The 12,958-nt window shown below is 40.7% G+C and overlaps 1 long non-coding RNA gene and 1 pseudogene across 1 annotated transcript in view; both read left to right on the top strand.

The window, feature by feature from the left end:
* Positions 1–12,958, top strand: part of LOC110350913 (uncharacterized) — a 61,047-nt gene that overhangs the window by 22,669 nt on the left and 25,420 nt on the right. The window contains exon 2 of the long non-coding RNA XR_002397858.2: positions 12,688–12,743. This is a non-coding gene — a long non-coding RNA (uncharacterized LOC110350913). The remainder of the gene's footprint in view (positions 1–12,687; positions 12,744–12,958) is intronic.
* LOC101701737 (DNA excision repair protein ERCC-6-like pseudogene) lies at positions 5,378–10,095 on the top strand (annotated as a pseudogene).

The following is a 12,958-nucleotide window of genomic DNA, read 5'->3' as shown; positions in this document are numbered from 1 at the left end:
CTCCAGTGAGGGTGTTTGGCTCCTTTGTCAAAGATGAGGTGGCTGAGTGTGTCTGACGTTGTTTCTGCATCTTCTAATCTGTTCCACTGGTCCTCAGGTCTGTTTCTTTGACTATGGCATTATTTTATACCCCTTTTAGTTATTCTTTTCTGCTGGGTGTTTTAGACCAAGTTAAAGTGAGACCTGTGTCAGTCAGTATGAACCTCTTGCTACTTATCAATGTCAGTTAAGTCTCCTCAGGCATTACTTTGGAACCATGCATAGAGCCTCTCAGCTCCTTTGTCAGTGTCAGCTGTCAGGATGGGTCACGGCCTTGCTTGATCATGTTGCTTTCATTGAAAGCATGGGAGATTTTTCCCTCTTTGTGACCCTCCTTTGGCACACCATACATTTGTCCTCTGGTGCCCAGCATTCTCCCTGCTCAGGAGGTTGAGTGACTTACCAAAGATGTAGGATCCTGTAGAAAAGGCTCCCTCATGTCCTGGATTCTTTGTTGACCTTGAGGGGCCAGGACCAGAATACTGGCTGTCCTCATAATCCAGTTACCTTTCTAGTTTTGGTCTCCAAACTTTAGTTGTTGAACACCCAGAAGAGAAGATCAGTGACATAAGCATTTCAGTAGGAGCAGTGAACTTAACTATTATAATAGTTAAAACATCAAGCACTTTTGAAATATATTTTATCAACCATAGTCATTCTAGTAGCTGAATCCCTACAGAACATTAACAGACAACAGTTATGCATTATATAGAAAATCTTAAGATCAAGAGCCACATATAGTATTTAGCATGACAATCATGATGACATTTTCTTTGTAACACATGTCCATCTTAGTATGGAATAGTCTTTCAGTCAAACACCTTCATCTGATCACAAGACATTAAATAACATAAAGAAAACTCTTATTTATTATCATTTAGTAGGATGCTATCTAAAGAGAACATACATATTGGCCTATAAATGTATCTTAGGTGTTCATAATGTCTAGCCTCTAATTTTAGTGTGTGACATTGTTTCAACTGTCTGGCAACTGAGCATCCCTAAGTGTGGCGACACATATACATCACATAAGTTTTTAAGATAACTATTATTTGACTGTTCTTTTCATGCTAGCTTGACATGTGCCTCATATCAGAAGTAGCTTCAGTGCAAGAGAGGGAGATACCTGAGTCAAAAAAGATCATTATCATAAACAATATACTAGAAAACTTGTATACCTGGAAGGCACGAATATATATAGCATGAAATAACAATGAGTATCAGTTATGTGAAATCCTTTGTCCCTTAATTTTGTTTTGTACCAAGAACATTTTAAATAAAACCTTGTTTTCCCACAGAAAACTTAGACCATGACCAATGTATACATATCACAATAATATGTTTAGCAATGTATTTCCCATGAGGCTGTGGAAATTATTGGGGTCCCCTTTGTGAACAAAGGCTGGAATAAATTTTTTTCCAGACAGCCGCTCCTTTATTTACCAAGGGGAGTCCTGTCCTGTAGTTTCCCTAATCCCAAGAGTCTTTATTTAATTATCTTAACAAATCTTTAGATGACCTGTGAGAGCCAGATCATAACAATTAACACATTATTCATTTTGAGCAATGAAAGATCCCTGAGATATTATATATAGACAACAATATGTACTATATTTGTAAAACCAGTTAACATTATTTGGATAATCTGGCAACCTGGGGGAAGCATGTCTTTAATTATATTTATCTATAAGCCAACTTGAGTTACAGGCAAACATCTTAAAAAATCCAAAATGCCAAAAAAAAAAAAATCCAGAGGGAATTTCTAGGCAGACGGATATATTTCTAACAAAAAATAACTAAATTGGGCAACTATGAGTTTACTGTGTTATTAAGCAACTATGGGTTAACTAGGTAACTATGCTCTTTGTAGAATGTACCTGAGTAGTCATGACAACTTCTGTAATTTGTCACCACAGGAGCATCACAAACTCAGAAACTCCCTCTGAAACTCTTCGCTCTGCCCTCCTCCACTGCTCTGCTTTGTGTACACTCTGCTTCTGCTTCTGTACCTCCTGCCTGCAACCCTATAAAACTGCCAGCCCACCGATATTCTGGGCCTGACTTCTTTGGGAATGATCCCAGTCAGGTCCATTGATGTAATAAAAGAGTTGTACACTGCCTCCTGCCTCCCTGGGTGTCTTCCTTTCCCGGATTCAGTTTGCTACAACACAAAAAATTTATTTTCTTTCACAGTGGACTTAGTTTGCTTCTTGTGGGCCATTAGGCTAGAGGTCTATCTCTTGCCTTTGACCTGGAACCTGATCTCCAAGGCTCAGTCACTGGAAGCACTGGCCATTTTCCATTCCTCTACCTCCTGGTGGAGTCATCACAGATCCCACCTGAGAGCTTGGGAATGTCCCCTGTGTTCCTCCTCATTGTGAGTTCATGCTCAGTTTTGCTCCTCCAGCTCGGTGAGACAGCAAAAGTTTGTGCACAATTTCTCAGCCTCTCAACTTTAATTGTTGTTTTTAGAATTGAACAAACAAACATAAAGGAACATCATCCCTCATTATCAGAGTGTATTAGTCAGCATTCCTGCCACCAACACAAAAATTCTAACACCTACATCTTAAAGGAGAAGAGGTTTATTTTGACTTCCATGGGTTCAGTCCATACTTTAGTGGCTCCAAAGCAGAAGCTACATGGTGTAAGATCTTAGTGGGAAAAGCTGTTCACCTCAGGAAGGAGAGAGGTGGGAGGAGGCAGAAACAAGAATCTACCCTTCAGGTCACACCACAGTATCCTAGTTCCTCTGACCAGGCCCCACCTCCCAAGAGCTGCTGAACTCATCAGTGGATGAGCTGATGAATGTAGACCCTTATGATCCTAATCACCTTCCACATACATGACATTTTGGGTTAGATCTACACCACAAGACAAATCTACTTCTTTTGGCCTCTCTATTCTTCTGTTCTGTATCACTGCCTTAATAAAAGAACTCTACTAGCCTGCAATGGGAGTGCATGTCTGTAATCCCAGCACTCTGGGAGGCTAGAGTAGAAAGGTTGCAAGCTCAATCCCAGTCTAGGCAACTTAGTGAAGCCCTATCTCACAGTGAAAGACAAATAAAGGGCTGGGAATATAGCTCAGTGTGAAGGCCCCAGGTTCAATCCTCAATACTAAACACACACACACACACACACACACACACACACACACACACCCAAAAATAACAACAACAAAACACTGTGTTGTATGGATGTTTTATAATTCCTTCTAGAACTAGATGTGGATGCAAATATATAGATGAAAATTTCTTATGTCAGAGAGTATCAGTTCCCCCCAGTGTCAAATTCTTTCTTTTCCTTTAGTTCTTTTACTTTAATTGCTGAGTTTTACTTGGACACATGGGCACTAGAAGTCTTACTTTGTCTCTTTGCTGAGACAAAATGCTGAACATCCATGAGTTAAGGGTGGAAAGGTTTATTTAACTCACAGTTTGTAGAGGTTTCAGTCTATCAGTAGCTGGCTCCAAGGCAGGGTGGCATGACAGAGGGGCATTGCAAAGAACAGTTTATGGTGGGTAGAAGATAGCAAAGTAAACAGAAGACAAGGCAAGCCTTTTTCTGTCCCTTATATTGTATCCAGGCTACCAGGATTAGGGTGGTGCCAAACCAATCAGTGGACTGATTTAGTAATCACACACCCTTAATCCTGGTGTCACACACTCTAGATTCAGCCACCTCTGAAAAAGCCCCACCTATGACTGCATGAGGCTTTGGAGGGATGTCTAGACCCAAACTGTAAAAGTCACTCAGGAGTTGACTGGATTTTTAAGACTTCTTAGCACGCAGATGTTTATGTTCTAGATGAGCTTATGATCGTTTAGCCTAAGTGATGCTCTTTAAAGGAATGGCTGTGACTCCTTGACACTTTTTTCCCTTCGCAACCCACTGACACACAGACGTGGGTTCGGGAGACACAGCAGGTATTTTAGAGCTGATGTGCAAAACTGTGATGAGAATGAAAGAGCAACAAGAGAGCTGGCCTTTGGCTTCTTATACTTAGACGCTTACATGAGAGAGACAAATGGGTCTCTTGTTTAAACCATAACTATATCTGGATCATTCTTATGATTGTAGGAACTTATTTTATAAATTCAATATTGCCACCATAGGAACAAAATAGATAGAAAAATTAGGCAAAAGTACCCCAAATTCAGTGCCTCCACTGAAATTGTGTTTTTGAAAGTCAGAAATGAACTTTGAGACAGAATTTGATGCCTTGGAGATAATGGCAGATTAACCCAAAGGTCAATGGGGCCCAGTAGGGTGACCAAGTGATCTTCATGTGGAAGAATGCAGAGTGTGTGGGAAGGGTGTGTTGGGCAGGAAGATCAGGCTTCTCCCATAAGTGGATCTGGGGTCAGCACCATTCAGCTCCCATAATGTACAAGCATAGTTTTAGTGTAGCACAATCTTCCTTTCCCTCCCAAGAATAAATAATTAAGATCCCAGATACTTAGATAAAAACCATCGAATTTTAAATGCTGACAGTTTCAACACCCTCCTAGCTGCCAATGCAATATTGTTGTTCTCTTCTTGGTCACTGAAAGAAAAGAATATATTTCCAATTTTTAAAAATCCTGTTAGTATTTTGAATAGCACCTAACTCCATAGATGGATTTAGGAAATGATTAACTGATTTTTTGTTTTGAGTCTTTCTTCCCCCCCAGGTTTATACTTTTGTCTTTACTCAGATTTTGTGCCCTTCAGTAGTGCAGGCAAGTTTTTTTCAGAGATGCATTGCATACATTTCCATCTCCCTTCCTCTCTTCTGCCCATCCATCCTTCTTTCCTTCCCTCTTCCTATCTCTTTCCCTTTGTCTCATCTTTATTCCACCATCTTTTCAGAAGCCCTATTTCTCTGCCTTTCTTCCTTCTTCTCTCCTTATGTTCCTCCTTCCTCTTTTTCTTAGGTCTTTCCCTTTTCCCTCCGTTTCTTTCTCAGTATCTTTCATTATTTTTACCTACTGTAAATAAAATCTTTTCTTCTTGTATATTTCCAAATGGGTTAGTCTCTTATAAAAGAAAATTCAAGTGATTTGAAATTTTTTAATTAAGACTATATATACAATTAATACATACAATAGATGTGCATCTTAAAAATTATAATAAGGTGAACATCCCTTCCTGAATGGGATTCAGAAAAAGAAAATACTCGTGCCTTTGAAATCTCTCCTGTGTCCTTCTGTAAATGCAGCTTCCTTCTTTCTGTCTCCTTCTAGGAAAACTAGTATATTGACTATTTCCTTGAAGGGAAGGAGGGAGAGAGAAAGAGAAAGGGAGGGAGGGGGAGGGGAAGGGAAAACAGGAAAGAGGAAGGGAAGGAATAAGGGAGGGAGAGAGAGAGAGGGAGAGAGAGGGGAAGGAGAGATTCTTTAGCTATAACCTCTTTCTTTCTTGCATGTTCTCCTTGGATTCTTTTTATTCATACTTCTGCTTATGATTAACCTGTGATTCCTCCTATTCCAGGGTTTCTAACATAAAGGAATCTACAAGCAGACAGTAGGCGGTACCTCTAATCCTAGCCCTAGAGAGAAATCCACACCCCACCCCCGTCCTATTCTTTGGGTTTGCCCTCTAAGTTTCTTTTATCCATCAGATGTCAAGATTTTAAGGACCAGAAGTACACTCCGCGCCCGCAGGCTAGACGCATTTGCCTATCAGCGCCAGCGCTTAGGCGCAGCTGCACGACCTTCATGAGAGGGGCTCAGGCGGTGACGCTATGGGGCTGCGGATTGGCCAGTCTTGAGGTGGACGGTTGGCCTTTTTTGCGCATGATCCTGTGCTGGGCAGAGCAGAGCAAAGTTCAAGCTTCCGCCAGATATCTGGAATTAAAATCGAGGGTCATGGAGAATTACCAAGGTTTGGCAGAAGCTGAGAGGTTGAGCTCAGAGCAGACTGTCTGTTATATAAGATATGTGAAAGAGGCCAAAGAAGCAACAAAGAGTGGAGATCTGGAGGAAGCGCTTAAACTTTTCAGTTTGGCAAAGAATATTTTTCCCAATAAAAATCTGATGAGCAGAATCCAAAAACTACAGGAAGCCTTGGAGGTGTTGGAAGAAGATGAAGATGATGAATTTGCAGATGTGTGCAACTCTGGCCTGCTACTTTATCGAGAACTGTACAAGTACTATTTGAGCACCAGAAGGAAGGTGTGGCTTTCCTCTACAGTCTCTACAGGGATGGCAGAAACGGGGGTATCTTGGCCGATGATATGGGTTTGGGAAAGACTGTTCAGATCATTGCTTTCCTCTCTGGTATGTTTGATGCTTCACTTGTGAATCATGTGCTGTTGATAATGCCTACCAATCTCATCAGCATATGGGTAAAAGAATTTTCCAAGTGGACTCCAGGAATGAGAGCCAAAACCTTTCACGGCCCTAGCAAGGACGAACGTACCAGAAACCTCTACCGGGTTCAGCAAAGGACTGGCGTCCTTCTCACTACATACCAAATGTTAATCAACAATTGGCAGCAGCTTTCAAGCTGTAATGGCCAAGCATTTGTGTGGGACTATATTATTCTTGATGAAGCACATAAAATAAAGAGCTCATCTACTAAGTCAGCAATATGTGGTCGTGCTGTCCCTGCAAGTCATCGCCTCCTCCTCACAGGGACCCCAGTCCAGAATAATTTACAAGAACTATGGTCCCTATTCGATTTTGCTTGCCAAGGTTCCCTGCTAGGAACATTAAAAACTTTTAAAATGGAGTATGAAATTCCTATTATTAGAGCGAGAGAGAAGGATGCTACTCCAGGGGAAAAAGCCTTGGGACTTAAGATATCTGAAAACTTGATGGAAATCATAAAACCCTATTTTCTCAGGAGGACAAAAGAAGTTCAGAAGAAAAGGTCGAACATCCCAGAGGTCAGACCCACTGAAAAGAATCCAGGTGTTGATGCCATCTGTGAAATGCCTTCTCTTTCCCGGAAAAACGATTTAGTCATTTGGATACGTCTCACACCTTTACAGAAAGAAATATACAGGAAGTTTGTGTCTTTAGATCACATCAAGGAGTTGTTAATGGAGACACGCTCACCTTTGGCTGAGCTAGGAGTCTTAAAGAAGCTGTGTGATCATCCTAGGCTGCTGTCTGCACAGGCTTATCGTTTGCTGCATCTAGAGACTGTCAGAATCTCCACTCAAGATGGAAAGGAGGAAGATTCTTCAGATGTGGACAACATTGCTCATGTAACTGATGATACACTGATGGAAGAATCTGGAAAAATGACATTTTTAATTGACCTGCTGAAGAGACTGCGAGATGAGGGGCATCAAACCCTCGTGTTTTCTCAGTCAAGAGAAATTCTAAACATCACTGAACGCCTCTTAAAGAATAGACACTTTAAGATATTGCGAATTGATGGCACAGTTACTCATCTTTTGGAACGAGAAAGAAGGATTAACTTATTCCAGCAAAATAAAGATTACTCTGTTTTTCTGCTTACCACTCAAGTAGGTGGTGTTGGGTTAACATTAACTGCAGCAACCAGAGTGGTAATTTTTGACCCTAGCTGGAACCCCGGAACCGCTACTTCAGTAAACAAGATTTAAGAGAGCTTTTTACAGTTGAGGATCTCCAGAACTCTGCAACCCAGCTGCAGCTTTAGTCTCTGCATGCATCTCAGAGGAAATCTGGTAAGAACCTAGATGAACACATTACCTACCTACAGTCTCTGGGAATAGCTGGAATCTCAGACCATGACTTGATATACACACGATCAGCCTGTTAAAGAAGAGCTTGATGTGATAGAAGAGTCTCAGTGAATTCAACAGAGAATTCAGAAATGTCGATTCCTTGTTGAATTAGAGTCTCAAAATATAATGGGAAAACAAAGAACTGGAAATGAGGGGGCCTGCCCAATAGCACCTCTGTTTCCTTCTCAAAGAAAGAAGAAATGCCCTGAATTGAAGAAACCACAGCTTGGGCCTTCACTTCTTATAACTATTCATCCTACCCAGGTAGGAGATATCAGTTTTCAAATGGCAAATGTAAGCATTGATGATCAAGACCTCTCCAATGTAAACATGAATATGACCATGTTACAGGATGGTAAGCACCCGTGTGAAAATACATTCAATACTGACTTTGTAGCCACTTTACCCAAGGAGTTTGGAAGTGTAGAAGAAATTTGGACTGCCTCACTACTGGGAACCTCAAAAAGCTTTGTAGTTGAAAATGAATCTCTGCAAAAAAAAAGGCATTACAAGAAGAGCCTGAGCAAGAGGCACTGCAAGAGAATACCCTGGGAGGTTTTAATTATTTAGCTCTCCAAGCAATCAAAGCTGATACTGCACCAACTCTGGATCTACAGGATGATGAGATTTTACATCATTGCAATCCCTGGCCCAGAAATCCTATTACAAATGAAAATCAAAACACAAAGTGGAGTGTGTCTATTATTGAAATATCTGATGAATCATCAGCATCCCATGATGCACTGCAGGATGTCCAAGCAAGTGAGGCCAAGTCAGAAGGGGAACCTTTAGCATCTTCACCACAGTATGCGTATGATTTCAATCTTTTCCTGGAAGACTCTGCAGACAATATTCAAAATCTTTCCACTCAGTCTTTCGAGCATGTTGAGAAAAAAAACAGCCTGTGTGTCTCTGCTGCTAATTCTAGTGCAGAGTCTGTGCACAGCAATCTATGTCTCCATTCGGATTTTCCCAAGAAAGACAGTGAACCAGAAGAAGTGGTAGTTAATGTTAAAACCAGAAGCAAAGCTAGAAGGATCATTTCAGATGATGAAGATGAGGATGATTCTTTAAAGGGTACTTCAAACCCAAGTCCATTCAGCACATCTCTCTTTCATTTCTCATCTGTGAAACAATTTGTTGCTTCTACTCCCAAAGATAACAGTGTACCTGGACGATTCTCTTCACCTACAATGCCTAGTAGTGTAAATAAATCTATGAACTCTAGGAGATCTCTGGCTTCTAGAAGTTCTCTGATTGATGTGGCTTTAGACTGTGTGGAGGATATGGAGGAAAGGGTTGACAACAGCAGTAAAGCAGAGCCCACTGAGGATGATATGGAGGAAGGAGCCAAAGAAGAGAGTGACAAAGCCTCCGAGGGTGCAGAAGGTCCTTCTGGAGAAAGGCTGTCTGCAGGAAATAAGTCTGGCAGGCTAACCATGGCTAAGCCACTAGGCTGTAATCTACAGACCCCACTTGGAGCCCCTGAGCCTCTGTCTGCTGAGCCCTTGGTTGAGTCTCCCCAGAGTGAGGCAGAGGAGGCTGCAAATGACTATGAAATTCTTATAACTCATGGAAAAGAACTGAAAGAGTGTGGAAAAATACAGGAGGCCTTAAACTGCTTAGTTAAAGCCCTTGACATAAAAAGTTCTGATCCTGAAGTCATGCTCATGACTTTGAGTTTGTATAAGCAATTTAGGAACACTTGAAAATGTTATAACTTATGTATTATGGGTTTTTTTTGGAGGGGGGTAATATTTTTTGTTTTTAGAGATAAGTCCCGCTGTGTAACCCAGACTGGCCACAAATTCACAAACCAGATTTAGTCTCCTGAGTGCCGGGATTACAAGTGTGCACCACCGTGCCCATCTGTTTATTGCATTTTTAAAATGCAGCTGATTATAAGGTGATTTTTGTTTCCATAATTGTGGTCTTTGGCAGCATGGAGGGTTTGTGCTTAAGGTAAGAAAGATCTCATAAAGCAATTTCTGCCTCTACCTCCTAGCTCCTAGTCTTCCCTTCCCAACATATTGTTTTCTGAATGTTAGGTTAGTTTTTCTTCCCTTGAATGTTCTTAATTTTTTCATTTAGACATATTCTATAAATTTAAGAAACTGTGTGTGTGTGTGGGTGTTGTTTTTTTATGACAGTTTTGGGGGTTTTTGTGGTACTAGGGCTTGAACGTAGTTTTTATGTTGAAGTAGGGTCTCACTAAGTCCCTATGTTGTCCTGGTTGGGCTCAAACTTGCAATGTACCTGCCTTAACCTTCTCCCTCATCCTCCCTGAGTGCTAGGATTATGTGTCTACTACCCTACCATACCTCGCCTGAAGTTTGTTTTAAAATTATTCTGGGTATTTACAAAGGTATTTCCTTTGAATATCAATTCGGATAAGAAAATTGAAATTACTTTTCTCAAGTGTGAAAGAAAAAAAGATTTTAAGGACCACTTCTGAGTTATAGGCAGAAGAAAATAAAGGTGAGGAATTCTGTTAGGCACAATGAAAGAAAAGTACTTCTCACAGATTAGCTTACTGAGGCTGGGGACCATTTGCAGGGAACTGGTCCTGAGGACTCAATGGTTACTGCCTTGAATGTCCTCTCGATGATGATTATACCTTCTCATGACTTTTTGGATTTATAAGTCTAAGCAGTTGGATTTGTAGCCACAGCTGTTAGTGGTTTCCTTCTGTTCAGTGGACAGGATCTGATAGGTGCACATCTTCAGCAGTGTAGGAGTGGCCACGTCTAGATGGCTCATGGGACATGGTCTACGATAGGCTAAGAGAGGAATAGGCAATTGGTGGATCAGTTGAACATCATCCTTGCCATTTTCTGAAGCAGTCCTGGAAGCCCTCTTGTGTCTTTATAAAATGTGATAAAAACTAAGTGAATGCCACTTCTGAGTGCCACCCAGTGGAAAGGCCGGCTTATAAAACCATTACAGTATGTTCTGATCCACCCGATTCACCGGATATGGCTCCATGCAGCTTCTGGCTCTTCCCTAAAGTCCAAATGGTCATGATAGGCAGACATTTTGAAGGGATTCAGAACATCGAGGCAGCCAAGATAGCACAGCTAAAGACATGAAAAGTAGACCTCCACAACTACTTTAGAAAGTAGAAAGAATGATGGGATAAGTCTGTTCCAAGCCAGGGGACATATTTTAAGAAGGGTTAATGACAGTGTATCTTTCACTGTAATAGTTAAAAAATGTAAACATCCACTGTATTTTTCTATCAGATCTCATTTCTTGATTCATAAAATAGAGATACTTCTTGTGCACTGTATACGATAAGCAGTCTGGAGCGCTCTGCTTTCTCCTCAACTTCCTTCTTACACATCTACTTTCTTGCTTTTGTTATCTGCACTGTATTTGTATTTTTAAATTCACTTCCATTTGCTTATAAAGGAGTCGCTCATTTTCCCCCCTTTCCAGGTCCTGCCAACCACACATCTGTTCTCAGACTCTGAGGATTTTCTTATTGTGTTATTTCACATACAGGAAATCATATAATATGTAGCTTTGGGTTTGGCTTCTTTTACTGACTGTACTGCTTTTAAGGTTCATTCATGTTGTAGCATGCATCAGTCTTCATTCCTTTTGTTGGCTGAGTCATAAGTCATTGTATGACTGTCACATCTTGTCTGTCCATTCATATGTTGATGGACATTTGAATTGTTTCCACTTGGCTATGGTGAATTTTGGTGCAACAAACACACTTGTGTACAAGTTTTTGTTTGCACACACGTTTAAATTTTGGGGAGATGTATACCTCAGATCATTTGGTCATATGGTAACAGTCTTAAACTCGAGGAACCACCAAACTATTCTGTGCAATTATTTTTGCATTTTTTAGTTTACAGCATTTACATCATATTCAGTAACCATTTAAGAGTTTTTAGTGTTGGTTTATAGATTGATTTTAAAAGTTGAAAACCAGGGCCAGGGATTTAGCTCAGTGGTTCTGCTGCCTGCCTCGAAAATGCAAGGTCCCAAGTTCGATCCCTGCTACCAAAAAAAAAAAAAAAAGTTGAAAACCAATAAGGTGGGTCTCATTGCAACTAAGTTGAATTGTTCAATGCATGGACCATGCTCACTTTATTACTTTGCCTTCTCTACTCCTATTGAGAGAAATTCTCATCTCTATCTTGAATTATCTTTTTTGACAGTCATTTTTTTCCAGTATTTACTTTTGCCTCTTCTTTCTTTTTCTTTCTTTCTTTCTTTCTTTCTTTCTTTCTTTCTTTCTTTCTTTCTTTCTTTCTTTCTTTCTTTCTTTCTTTTGGCACTGGGGATCAACCTTGTGCTTGAGAGGCAGGCAGTGGAACCACTGAGCTAAATCCTGGCCCAAATTTTGCCTCTTTTCATTGGGGGGTTTCCTCAAATGTTTGGCAAGTCTGTGTTGTAAATTTGTATTTAAGAATGTGATACCCCTTGATGGGGTTCCCTACATAAGTAGGACTTGTTACCTGTTGTCCTGTGCTATAGTGTTTAGGAGGTTAGGAGGAAAAAACAGAAGGAAGTCTTCACACTTCATCTGCCAATGGCTCAGCTTGTGTCAATGGCCAGGCAACATGGAGTCTTCTGTGCATACTTTCAGTTAATCCTTTCAGTCAGTGCACACGGTTTCAGCCTTTCTTGGGCTCCCAGGCATCATCATCACGTGGGTTTTCAGAGCTGCAGTCTCCTCCATCTCCTTTTCACAGCTGTGCCCCATCCTAGGGGTCACGGGTCCTGCCATTCGGTTGCTCTGCCAGCCTTTATCAGTTACCTTCTTTCTTCTATTTTGTCTTCCCGAAGTTTTTCAGTATCTCTAAATCATTGAATCCCCTTCACTAGTTCTCTGTTCCTGTGTATTTATACCTTAAACTTTATTATTCTCATGTTGTGAGCCTCAGAGGGAGAAGTGATAAATACTTATGGATGATCTGTTTGCTTTAGCTTTAGCTTGAAATCCTCCATCCATCTTTAGATGTGGATGTGCCACAGGAACAAAGGTAAGAAAAAATTTCTCTTTTTATTAATGTTATAAAATGGCATGTTTAACTTACACTTCCTCACTTGTTGAAAATTAGATAGTGTAACTGAAGGAACAAATATTCTCTGCAGACCATTTCTCTACCCTAATAGACACATGGGTCACATGATGGGCATTCAAAAGTATTCCTGATACAATGTAAATGATAGGATTCTTCCATAGGACGACAGCCGC

This window comes from Heterocephalus glaber, unplaced genomic scaffold (genome assembly GCF_053883595.1).
Source record: "Heterocephalus glaber isolate CG9 unplaced genomic scaffold, H.glaber_assembly_v1.0 deba00001600, whole genome shotgun sequence".
Taxonomy (NCBI): domain Eukaryota; kingdom Metazoa; phylum Chordata; class Mammalia; order Rodentia; family Bathyergidae; genus Heterocephalus; species Heterocephalus glaber.
The sequence above is the reverse complement of the archived record's forward strand: the minus strand, read 5'-3'. Positions and strand labels throughout refer to the sequence as shown.